Source organism: Nomascus leucogenys, chromosome 11 (assembly GCF_006542625.1).
Source record: "Nomascus leucogenys isolate Asia chromosome 11, Asia_NLE_v1, whole genome shotgun sequence".
NCBI classification, from domain to species: Eukaryota; Metazoa; Chordata; class Mammalia; order Primates; family Hylobatidae; genus Nomascus; species Nomascus leucogenys.
This window is the reverse complement of record NC_044391.1, coordinates 82,159,920-82,173,635: the sequence shown is the minus strand read 5'-3', so window position 1 is coordinate 82,173,635 and position 13,716 is coordinate 82,159,920.

Below are 13,716 nucleotides of genomic sequence, written 5' to 3'. Positions count from 1 at the left end.
TCCTTAGAGAAATGGCTGATTCTAGGGCTGGGGCAGGGAAAATGCAAAATAGAGCAACCTATAATGCTCAAAACACAAATGTATGAGGTCATTCAAAGAGATACGGGAGCAAATGTGAAAGTGCTCCCAAAACAAACCTGAAAATATTTGAGGGCAAGACCAGCCTAAGCAACACGGTGAAACCCCGTCTCTACCGAAAATACAAAAATTAGCTGGGCATGGTGGCACGCGCCTGTAATCCCAGCTACTCAGGAGGCTGACGCAGGAAACTCACTTGGACCCGGGAGGCAGAGATTGCAGTGAGCTGAGATCGTGCCACTGCACTCCAGTATGGGCGACAGAGAGAGACTCCATCTCAAAAAAAACAAAAAACAAAAAACATAGTGTCGGATTATAACCCAAAGTATAGAATAAATGTCCAGAAGTTCATGCCCATTTAAAAAATGATTAAATAAATAAATAAACAAGGGAGAAGAGATAAATCTTCCTTCCATTGGAATTCCAAACAATTTTTGTAGATGCTTTTCTTCTAGGAGGCGAAGCTGAATCCCTTTTTCCCCCCTTGAGTATGGGCTGAATTTAGTAATTTGCTTCTAAAGAATGGAGTATGGACAATGAAGGAGAGTTACTTTACAGTGGAGAAATTGGACAGACACTACCTTAACCAAGTGATCAAAGTTAACACAACCAGTGTTGAGTCAAATTGGTAATATTTATTCATGCTATGATACAATAAGGATGGTACTTCATCTCTGTGGTCATCCTCCCCAAAACCTATCTCCCCAGTTTAACCAGAGAAAAAATCAAATTGAGGGACATTCTACAAAATATCTCACTATTACTCCTCAAAACTGTCAAGGTCATGAAAAATAAGAAAAACCCAGATAAAGGCAGGCTAAGGAGGCATGACTTAAATGTAATGCGATATCCTAGACAGGGTCCAGAACAGAAACAGGACACTTGTGGAAAAACTAGTGAAATCCAAATAAAGCCTGGGGTTAATAACAACCTACCAATGCTAGTTTCTCTGTTGTGACAAATGTACTTTGGTAATGTAAGATGCTAAAATTACCCAAGAGGGAAAACTGGGTGAAAGTTATATGGGAACTCTTGGTATTTTCTTGCAACTTTCTTGTAAATCTAAAACACTGTAAAATGAAAAGTTAAAAAAAAAACAAAAAGGCTCAAACTTACCAGGTTCTTGTGTCATTAAAAAACAGAAACTAGAAAGGAGAAATGTTTCAACAGGTTCAGTAGGAGAGAAGAAAATATATATGTATTGCTTATTTTTCACTTTAATTATTGTAAACTTCCTTTTAAGAATAGTTCTATGATGGCATTACTTAAATATTGTAAATGAGTAAAGAAGATAGAGAGGTAAAAGAGGATAAAAGGCACAGCCAGAGATTAGGGTGAAGGCTGAAGACGCCAGCATGAGGGTTCAGAGCTGCCGAGCAGGCATAGCAAGCTCAGGGAGCCCACAGTGGGGCTGAGCAAACAACCTGCTCAGCCTCCTTCTCTGTCAACACCAACCTTGCCCAACACTGTAACCCAGTTGGCATGAGCTCAGTGATCCAGAAAGAGACATTTTTATGTAGCAGAGAAGTCATTAAAATCTGGAAATGTGGTGTCTGCCTCCTCTCCATATCCCAGATTATCCAGAACTGCCCGGGTCAAAATCGAGCCATTGGTGAGTGGGGAGAAGCTAAGCCACTCAGGGGAAAGTTCTAGCAAGATCCTGTTTGCCCTTTTCCTCTTCCAGGGGCTCACCATGGTGCTGTCCAATTTTCTCAGATGAAAGATAATTAGAAATATACAATTTGCAGCATAATTTTCCCTTCACGGATGGTGGTACTGATTCATATCCAAAACCTACCTGGGAAAAATAATTATTCCCACTGTTAACACTGATTTTAATAGATCCCTGTGGCTTAAGTGACTACAAATTCTACTCTAAAGGCAAACATTAAATAAAAATTAAAAACATCACTCACATTTACTTCCACATTAGAAACCAATAATTATATAAGGCCTTAATTCAAAAATACATTAGCTGATTAAATTATATCAAGCCGGTGAGACAGAATAGATATTATTTCCATTTTACAAACGAGAAGAAGTGAAGAACTGAGGAATTCAGTAAATGGTTAAAGAGCATACAACTAGATAACCCAGGCTATCTAGCCTCAGTTCTTGACACTACCTGCCACTCCACATGGCTTTCATGCTGGTCACTTCATACTTTCAGCCTGCCCGGCACTGTCAGGTCCCTTTATAAGCTCAAAGTCCAGCTTGAATCGGATGAAGGTAGATTGTGGGAATAAGTTGTGCCTTTCCCTCCAGCAGGCGAGCTTAACCTTACAGCTCTCACTGTCCTCATCATGTGTTGTCAAGCAATGGGAATTGGCCTTTTTTGCAACTTTACAAAAAACACTCCGTTTACAAAAAGCACTGAGTTCCAGGTGCTGGAACTCCTCCAGGTGGAGGAGATTTCTTACATGATATTTAAAACTTTCCCCTAAAAATGATATGATGTTTGAAATTGTGAGATTTGCTTTAAAATAATCCATGAGGGAGCAGAGGAGGAAAGGGGTACCAGTGAAACAGGGATGGCTGTATGTATGTAGATATGGCATATATACGTAGGATATGGGAATGGCCTTATAACATAAATGCCAAAGCCAAGTGATAGGTACATCAGGCTTCCTCTACTATGATATCTCCACTTTTGTATAATTGAAAATTTACAGAATAAAAAGTTAATAAATTAACAAACAAACAAATGAATAAATAAATAACACCAAGACTAGACTCTGGGGAGAAAAAAATCAAGTATCTAAATTTGAAGAACATAACTGCAATCAGTTAGGGTAGGCTGACCCATTTTAATAAACAGACTTTAATATGATCACCCAAATGGAATAGAGGCTTATTTCTCTCCAACAAAATGGTTCAGAGTAGGTGTCCCAAACTAGAGGGGGAAAGGCTGTGCCCCATGAAGTCGTTCAGGGACACAATCAGACAGGGGTTATGCCATCTCAATATGTGGCTTCCGAGGTCACTTTGTTACCATCCTGGACCATGAGGAGGAAAGGAGCACAATGCCCAGTCTCCTGAAAGCACAGTTTAGAAGGGCATGTATTATTTCTGTTCACATTCCATTAGCAAGAGCTGAGTCACATGAAACATTTAGCTGCAAAGCAAGCTGGCCAATGTGGCTCATGGCTTGACAGACTAGTTACAGCTGCAGTGGAAGAAAGCACAAATTTTGGTGGAGAACTAGCTGTCTCTGCTACAATAATCTAATAAATTTTGCTATTAACATAGGCAGAAATCAATTTATTATAAAGCTTATGAAACTTAAATTTCAGGGCCTCTCACTTATATCGGTCTCTTCCAATGGCTTGTGAGGGGTCTGTATTAGTTACCAATTTTTGTATAACAGATTGCTCTAAACATACCAGCTTAAAACAATAAATGTATTATCTCACACTGTTTCTGAGAGTCAGTAATCTGGGAGCAACTTATCTGAGTGGCTCTGGCTGAGGATATCTCAAGAGGTTACAGTCAGGTTGTCAGCCAGGGCTGCAGTTATCTGAAGGCTTGACCAGGACTGGAGGATCTACTTCCAAAATGGTCCACTGACTTGGTTGTAAGCCGGAAGCCTCAGTTTCTCACCACACAGGCTTCTCCCCAGGGCTGTCTGAGGTTTCAGACAACATGTTAGCTATGTTCTCCCAGAGTGAATGATCCAAGAAATGTAGAAGTCATCACGTCTTTTATAACCTAGCCTCAGAAGTGACATATCATCACTTCTACTGTATTCCATTGGTCTCACAGACCAACTGCAATACAATATGGAAGAAGAACCATACAAGGGTGTGAATATCAGGAGAGGGATAATTGGGGAAAATCTTTATAATTGGAGGCTGGAGCACATGGTCATATGTTTTTGTAACATTTGCAAACGTTAAGATATTTCTATAATATTTTTCTTAACAACTGTCTTGACCAAATTGTTTAAGCTTTTGGTCCTACAAAACATGAATTCTATTCTTCTGTTATCTTGCTTGACACTTTTCAAGTGGCTTTAGAATTCAGTGAGACTATTCCACAAACCAAAGTTATAATAACTAAATTCTGAATGGAATGAAGCACTTTTTAAAAATGTTTGTTTGCGTTACTGTTAATATTATCTAGGTTGTGTACTGTTGATTTATTAACAGTGCCAGATGAGAACTTAGGAGATCTGGATTCTAATCCAGATTCTATCTCTAATTAGCTAGGTGGTCTTCCTTTCATAAGATGCAGCCTGCTTTCCAGGCTGGCTTTTTTATCAGTAATGAGGGTTTGCATTCACTGATCTATATAGGTCAGCTGTTTAAAACTCTATGAATTAATAATATGTCTCTCTATGCCTCAAATTCCTCATCCATAAAATGAGGATAACAGTACCTACTTTACAGAGCTATAGTGATCATTAAATAAGGTAATCGACATAAAGTGGCTAGAATATGCCCAGCAAGCAACAAATGCTCAATCAATGTTAGCCATTCTTACTATTTTACCCCTGGAAACTCGCCAATCTCAGGAAGCCTATTTTGAATGCTTTTATATTATCATAGTAATTTGTAATCTTGGTTTTTATCTTGGATGATTGTGTACATTTTTGTAAGTTGGCAAAAGACAATAGGAAGCAATGTCAAGGATATAGAACATTTAGAACTCTCATACATTTATCAGTAGGAGTATAAATTGTTGTAATGACTTTGGTAAAACATTTGGCAGTATATCTACTTAAGCTAAACATGTGCATAGCCTATGATAAAGCAAATTCTCTTCTTGCTACCAACCTGAAAGAAATTGGTGCTTACATCTACCAAAAGACATATATAAAAATATTTATAAATGCTTTATTCATAATAAGTGAAATTATTCAAAAAAGGTGAAACAACCAAAATGTCCTTTTACAGTAAAATGGATAAAGTATAGTGTATTCATAAAATGGAATGAATATAGCCAAGAAAAATACAAGTGTCACCAAAATTATGTTGAGTCAAAGAAAAACCACAAAAAAATTGCATACTTTATAATTCCATTATGTAGAGTTCAAAATCAGGCAAACAAATCTGTGCTGATTGATAGAGGTCAAAATAACCATTACCTTTGGGAGGATACTCATTGGAAGAGGGGGCAAGGGAGACTTCTAGGGTGCTGGAAGCGTTCTATACATTGATGTGATGGGGGTTATATAGGCATATACATAAGCAAAAATCAATCAAGCTTTAGATTTAAGATTTATACTTTTTATTGTAAGTTGTACCTCAATAAACCTTTTTTTAAGTTGATAATGGTATAAAGAAACACACTGCTGGATAGTGATTTAGATTTATTCAACTGTTTCATTTTAGCTAATGCTAAATTGTTATAATTATGGCTACTGGACAGCAATTACTGAACAATTATTTAACTATTACTCCCCTATCATATGCTACACTATTAATTGTGTCAATTGTTCACTCATTTTACAAATACTTAAGTGCCAAGTACTCTGCTAGGTGATGGGACCATTAACAACGAACAAAATAGTCATAGCTCTTGCCTCCACAATGCTAGGTGCATTGAGATGAAATAGAAAAGTAAATCAAGAGTCACAATTGCATGTCACAAATGCATTATAGGGAGAGTGGAAGGTACCTTGCTTGCTATTGGAAGACAAAGCAGGAACAAAAGCCCAGAGGAGAAAGACTGGCTGAAGAAAATAATATCCAAGTTAAAATCAGTACCATTAGAGAGACATAGAGTGTAATTTTATGGCACACTGTTCCACAGGCTCAAGAGAACATGGCATGTTCTAGGACCTGAGAAAAGTTAAATATGGTGGACATAAAGCATGTTGGACAGGGAGCAAGGAGTGCAATAAATGATGCTAGAGAAGCCAGCCCATGGAAGACACTGCAAGCCCTGTGAAAAGGGTAAAGGTATTCCATGGACAGGGAAAAGACATGACTCAACATGTAATCTATATGTTTAGTCTGTCTTCAGTGTGAAGAAGGAACTAGAGGGAGGCAAGATTGAAGGAATAGAGACTGGTTGGCAGGCTGTGGCAGTAAACTAGACTGGAGATGACGGTATCTAAAACTAAGACAGTACAGGAAAATTGAGACGTATTAATAGCGTGGAAGTAGAAATAGCAGGGCTTTAAGACTGACTAAGCAAAAAAGAGATTGACAGTTGATGTCCAGTTTCTGGCTTGAGCAACCTTGTGGACAGTGGTGCCATTCACCAGTACAGGAAATACAATGAAAGAGAAGTTTGCAAATTTGAGATATTTTGAGGAGGTAAGAGTAGGAAGCTGATGAGTTCTGTTTCATCCGAGCTGTGTTTAAAGTGCTTAGGAGCCATTGAGTTAGAGATATTTAGACTGCAGCTGGTGCTTAGGAAAGGTGACTATCCTGAAGAAATAAATTTGGAAGTCGGCATTGTGCAGGCATTAATTAAAGGCACATAAGTAGAGAAAATCTAAAATCACCCTGAATAATATGTAGAGTAAGAAGAGAAGCAGATTAATTATAGAACACTGAGGAATCCTCATTAAATGATTAGCAGCAGCGAAAGAGGGTCCCTTAAAGAATACTGAGGAGAAACACAGAGAACGAGGAAACCAGAAGACTATGTACACAGAAGCTAAAGGAAGAGAGAGTCTTCAAAAAAAGAAAATATTAGGTGGGCAACAGGATCAAATGGTGCCAAGAGGTTACATAAGGAAAGTCTTGGTGACCTTCACAAGAGCAGTAGCAGAGGATGTATATGCCAAATTTGAGTGGCTAAGGACAGAATGTGAAGTCAGGAGATCTGATTGTCAAACATCCACAACATCCACTCCTGCCCACCTTAAAACTGGGGGGTCCTATTCCCCCTGCTATTGACTAGTTTAGAAACATATTAATTAGAGTCCTAGTTTTAGACAGAGTACATTCTCACTAGTTTAAGTGGAAAGGGATTTATTACAGGGTATTGGTTAGCTTAGAGCATGTCTGAGGGAGCCCAGAAACCAAGCTTGAATGTTGCATAGCCAACACAGCCAGAAGAAATGATCAACCACACCATGGGAACTTTCCAGCAGATATGTCCCTGCTGCCACCACCTGCTGCTTGATACCCATGAACCCAGGATCTGGTGGAACCTCTCCAACAGCTGCAGTAGAGAAAAGCCTCTATGACCATGCCTGCCAGAAGAACCATGTGGCCTCTGCCTTGTGATGTTCACTTCTGCCTGCCAAGTCTGTTGGAGGATGGGGGTCTGCCAGCAGAAACCATGAGCAACCCCAGCAAAACTTCAAGAGAGTCTTGGAAATATAGTCTAGCTTTCCAGCTTCTAAAGCCCAGGAAGCCATGTAACAATGGGATTGGAAAAGTGTGGAATGAGCCAATCAGTAATATTTGCTGCTGTCCATCCCTTTGACTCACCATCCATTCACCCTTCTTCCCATGTCAATATTTCAAACCACAAATTGCAACAACATGTTCTTACTTTTCATAATTTAAATATTTCTTATACAAAAGAAGCTACATTCATTGTCTCCCTTTGAGATACAGAATCTCATCAATTACTCCGTGTATCTGTGGGTAATGTTTTTTCCTTTTCATGCTAAGTCACAACCCAGGGTTGATATTCTGAAATCTGTAGACTAAATTGTAAAGTTAAACACAAATGAAAAGAGCAAGGGAAAAAAGAACATAGCAAGGAAGAAAATAACGGTAGGTACTACAGATCATGAGACCATAGCTAGGATTTATAGCTTCCTTCCTCAACTACTTATTCTATGCTCCCTTTGCTTCAGCCAGAAGCTTACATGAATCATTTACCTGATGAGATTATTTAAACTTCCTTCCTAAAAGGCCTTTTATGACTCTGACATATAGATTCCTAAGATTTTGCATTGGCTTTTGCCACTAGACATGGTAGTAGCAGAAGGCAAATGATGCCCTAGATTCCAAATATACTCCTCCTGGCATTCATTGTCTGGTAGAAACTCTTCCCATTTAAAATAAGAATCAAGCACCCCGGCCAATATATGCAATCTTTTTCTTCCCTTGTTCACAAACCATGAGGAGTCCAAAAAGATCAGGCGTCAGTCTCAACCTCCAGTTCAATGTAACCACTTTTGTGTCTCCTGATGGACCCATTCTTCCCTTGAAAAATAAGACTGTTAGACAAGCAGAATTAAAAGTTTCAGGGAAAGGAAACAAGGATTTAGTGGGAGATGTCACTCCTACTTCACATCCATTTGCTCCTGAACCAATATACTGTGGCCATGGAAGATGATATGCAGTTGTTGCATCCGGAGTGCTAGCACTACAACCCTGCAAAGTCATATTTCCTGGCTGGTACCTAAACTGGGTCTCCCAATTTACCTTCTGTCTTTCTAAATGCCTTTCCACTTCTGGGTGATGGGATACGTGGTGAGATTGGTGAATTTCAACAGAATTAATTAGCTCAATGCTTAATCTCATTTGCCAATAAATAAATCCCCAGGTCAAAAGCAATCATTAATGGGATATCAGTGAATTAGTTAGTTAGCAGATCTATGGATAACGATGCAGGTAAGAATTTTGCATGCAGGGAAAAGAAACCTGTATCTATAGTATATACATGTTGCAGTGAGAAAAAACTGCTGCCCTCTCCGTGATGAAAGAAGACCTGCGTAATCAACCTGCCACTAGATGGCTGGTTCCTATTCCGGGGCTTGGGATTGGACCAGGGCCTCGGATATTCGTCATTGCAGCAGTTATCATTGGTATTCAGGAGCTGAACTAGCCATATAAGCCCCAATGGGGGAAGTCAATGTTGAATCTATGCATAAACTCCTTCCCTGCTACTGTAGAAACTTTTTAAATGAGCCTATTGAACACTTAGATGTCTGAGGAAAAACCTTTTGTCCACTTAGTCATTGAGAATCTCCTCTACTGAAGAAGTCGTTTGACAAGTATCCCCGTGGTACCCTGTTATTTTCATACTCTTGGCACAATTTAAAAATGTTCATCTATGCGCTTCTTCCCCCGTATCTTCTTATCACAATCTTTCAATCTTGTTCTCAGCCCATGAATCAACATAAATCCATGCCTCAGACCATCTTCTTTCATACAAAATCAACCACAAGATGTTCCTTCCAAAACTCACATGTGCATCTGCTTACCAGAAGCCTGTTCTGTGAGAAAACTCTTACAATGATTTCTTTTTCCCTATGAAGAGGAAGCATGGTTATCTGCTGGAAGCGCAGAGGAAGGTGACAAGATCAGAGATTTGAGAACTCAGGTTTAAATTAGCCACTCATGAGAGTGGTTGATTTGGAAAACAAAAAAAGGATTGGTGGGGGCAGTTTTGAAGCTGCCAAATTATATGATTGTATGATTTTTCTCCAGAAGCCTACTGTAAGTCACTGAAGACACAAAAACCACCACAACGAACAAATGCAACATGTTTATTGCAACCTCAAGACTAGTCATTCACCTGAGTTTAAAAATAATCACTCGAGGCCAGGCGCGGTGGCTCACGACTGTAATCCCAGCACTTTGGGAAGCCGAAGTGGGCGGATCACAAGGTCAGTAGATCAAGACCATCCTGGCTAACACGGTGAAACCCCGTCTCTACTAAAAATACAAAAAATTAGCTGGGCGTGGTGGCGGGCGCCTGTAGTCCCAGCTACTTGGGAGGCTGAGGCAGGAGAATGGCGTGAACCTGGGAGGCGGAGCTTGCAGTGAGCCGAGATCACGCCACTGCAGTCCAGCCTGGGCTACAGAGCGAGACTCCGTCTCAAAAAAACAGAACAAAACAAAACAAAACTCGTTTACAAAGCAATTTACTGGTAATTCTTGCTAAATCAAAGTTATTATTTAGATGTTAGATTTTTAATAGCAGGTTTTTGTCTAAGGCATAATAGTAATGTATAAAAATTATTTTTCCAAGTAAGTGCTATTTGAAATAACCATCGTCTTAGCCTGTTTGTGCAGCTATAACAAATTACTTGAGGCTGGGTCCTTTATTTTTAAAAAATTTATTTCCTTACAATTCTGGAGACTGAGAGGCACAAGGTCAAGATGCTGGCAGGATCACTGTCCCCTGAAAGATGGTTCCTCATAGATGATGCTGTCTGGGTGTTGTCACATGGCCAAAGAGTGGATGAGAACAAACCCACTCCCTCAAGCCCTTTCATAGGGCTCCAATCACATACATGAGGGCCCTGTCCTTATGACTTAATCACCCCCTAAAGGCTCCTTGTTTTAATACTATCATATTGGTGATTAAGTTTCAACATACGAGCTTTGGAGGACATATTATTTATTCAGACCATAGCAATTATCTTACAAAATCAATAAAACCTGTGGATAACAATAGTTGCCTGTAGGGAGGGAAACTAAGTGACTGAAGGACAAGAGTGGAAGAAGATTACTTTCACTAAATACCCTTTGTAACTTTTGAATTTTATGCCTATACATAAAAATACCTATAAATAATAAAACAATATCTATAAAAAGCCCCTTGATGTGTCCTGCTTTACCCACAAGTACACCCCTCTGCCAGGTGCTGACAGGGCAAGGCTCTATGCAACTGTGATCTACCCTATACCTATACCAAATGACACCTAATTGGTGATTTTCTAAGCCATTTGCTCAGCATCAGCTAACTAGAAAGATATTTTCCAAAATATTTATGGTGAGAATACAGATTACTTATTTTTTCCTTGTATTTTCCAAACTTTCGATGATGCTCACAGTCAGGGAAAATGCATCATAAATCTTTTGTCATGTGTTTGTTCATTCATCTTCCCACGTGTTTGACCAAATTTTATTGAGTGTTGTGTGTGGATGTGTTATAGAAATTCATATGTGCTGTGTTCTAGGAAATACAGAGCTAAAAAGAGGAAGCCTCCACTTGCCGTGGTCTCTTTTGAACGAAGCAGAGTGTAAATAAGGAATGATTCTTGCCCTCCAGGTATTTACAGACAGATACATGGAAAAGCACCGAATAAAACAGAATGATTTAAAAGCTATATGCAACTAGCAATGTGCTATGGGAGTAAGAAGAAGAAACAATCCTATGCATATTGGGAAATGTTTCACTGGACAAAAAGGCATCTGAATTAAGTTTTGAAGGAGGATTAGAATTTTAGAGAAGAGAACAAGATGGAAAGTGCATTTTGCATTGAGGAAACAGCATGGGCAAAGGCATGAAAATGCATGGCAAGTGCCTGAGTCTGTTCAGGGTGCTATAACAAAATACCACAGACTGAGTGGCTCATAATCAACAGAAATGTATTTCTCACAGTTCTAGAGACTGGGAAGTCCAAGATCAAAGCACTGGCAGATGCAGAGTCTGATGAGGGCCCACTTTCTTATTCATAGAAGACACCTTTCACTGTGTCCTCACATGGTGAAAAGGGTGGCTAGCTCTGTGGGGGCTTTTCTTTAAGGGCACTAATTGCAATCACGAGGGCTCCACCTTCATTACTTAATCAACCCCCAAAAGCCCCACTTCCTAATACCATCACCTAGTTAGGATTTTTATATATTAATTTTGGGGAGATTTAAGCATTGCAGCAAGTTTGGGAAGATAGTTGCTACCCAGTGAGATAAGAATGCAGTGTGTAGCTTGGCGTGGTGGCTCACACCTGTAATCCCAGCACTTTGGGAGGCCAAGGCGGGCAGATCACCTGAGGTCAGGAGTCCGAGACCAGCCTAGCCAACATGGTGAAACCCTGTCTCTACTAAAAGACAAAAATTAGCCTGGCGTGGTGGCAGGCGCTTGTAATCCCAGCTACTCAGGAGGCTGAGGCAGGAGAATCACTTGAACCCAGGAGGCGGAGGTTGCAGTGAGCCAAGATCGTGCCATTGCCCTCCAGCCTGGGGTACAAGAGCAAGACTTCGTCTCAAAAAAAAAAAAAAATGCAGTGTGCATGGAAATATTTATGGGAAAGAATGCCAGAAAGGAATGGATGAATCATGTTGCCTTGAAGAGTGAGGCATGTACTGGGAAGACACTGAAAGTTTGTGAAAAGAAAGGAACAACTTCCACTTATGTTTCAGGACAATGTCATGTTTTAGGCAGTATGATGACATTAAGATCATAGGCTTCGAAATTAAGCATACCTAAATTTTAATCTTTTCTTGTACTTGCTAACAGTGTCACATGGGGCAAGTCACTTAACTTTTCTGTTTCTTAATTTCATCAGGTCAGACTAGAGCTGACAAATGAAAGTAATCAATACTCAAATAGCACACAGTAGATGCTAAATAAATTATAGGTTTCACTCTTTCTATAGCAATGTGGAGAATGTATTATCAAGGTAAGAGATTGAATGCACAGGCTATTCCATGGACTGATGTGGAGTCTTGGTGAGAGGTGTTGAGGGCCCAAAATAAATAATGACTGTGGGAATAGAAATGAGAGAACAACCATAAGATATTGGCATCTAGTGGACAGAGCTAGAGATCCTACCATATATAGGACAGCCCTCAACAACAAAGAATTACCCAGCCAAAAGTGGCAGTAATACCAAGATTGAGAATCCCTTTATTAATGGAAAGAGGTCAGAGAACAAGTTGTATGACCTTTCTTTCCTTAGGAAAATTGTTTTTTTTTTTTTGAGACAAGGTCTCACTCTGTCACCCAGGCTAGAGTGCTGTGGCTCAATCTCGGCTCACTGCAACCTCCATCTCCTGGGCCCAAGTGATCCTCTCACCTCAGCCTCCAGAGTATCTGGGACTACAGGCACACACCACCACATCCAAATAAGTTTTTGTATTTTTTGTAGAGATGGGGTTTTGCCACATCACACAGGCTGGTCTGAAACTCCTGAGCTCAAGTAATTCACCCGCCTCAGCCTCCCAAAGTGCTGGGATTTACAAGCATGAGCCACTGCGTCCGGTCCAATAATTGTTTTAAATTATGAAATATTTAAAACATATTTGTAATATAATAAACAGACACCTACATGCTTACCACCAAAATTTAATGCATATTCATAACATAGTTCTTCTACATCAAGGAGAAAGAGATGGAGTTGTGAGTCCAGATAATCCTTGAGAAGCCCTCCAGCCCTCTGTGACTGAGAATCAATTGTATCTTATGGAAGAGTACTTACATATCCTCAGGTAAAGATCTTTCATTTTTCCTTCACAGAATCTTAAAATGTAAATTTTCTGAAAGGAATAATTTGTTAAATTAAGAGTAAGAATTTTCTATTTGGCTCTTTAAACAATAATAACAAATATTATTAAGATAGCATAATATCTAGGAAAGAAAGAAATATTGAAGTTTTCTATGACAAAAGCTTTCAATAAAAGGGGCTTAACACTTCATAGGGACTCCACGGTTTTTAATTAAATGGAAGCAGAGAGGAGAACCCAGTCTACTCTCACAAACCTCTCATAGCTCCATCAATATCTGACATTGGGCCAGGCATGGTGGCTCACACCTGAAATCCCAGTATTTTGGGAGGCCGAGGCGAGCCGATCACTTGAGGTCAGGAGCTCGAGACCGGCCTGGCCAACATGGTGAAACTCCATCTCTACTAAAAATGTAAAAATTAGCTGGGCATGGTGGTGTGTGCCTGTAATCCCAGCTACTCAGGAGGCTGAGGCAGGAGAATCACTTGAACCAGGAAGCAGAGTTTGCAGTGAGCTGAGATCACACCACTGCACTGCAGCCTAGACT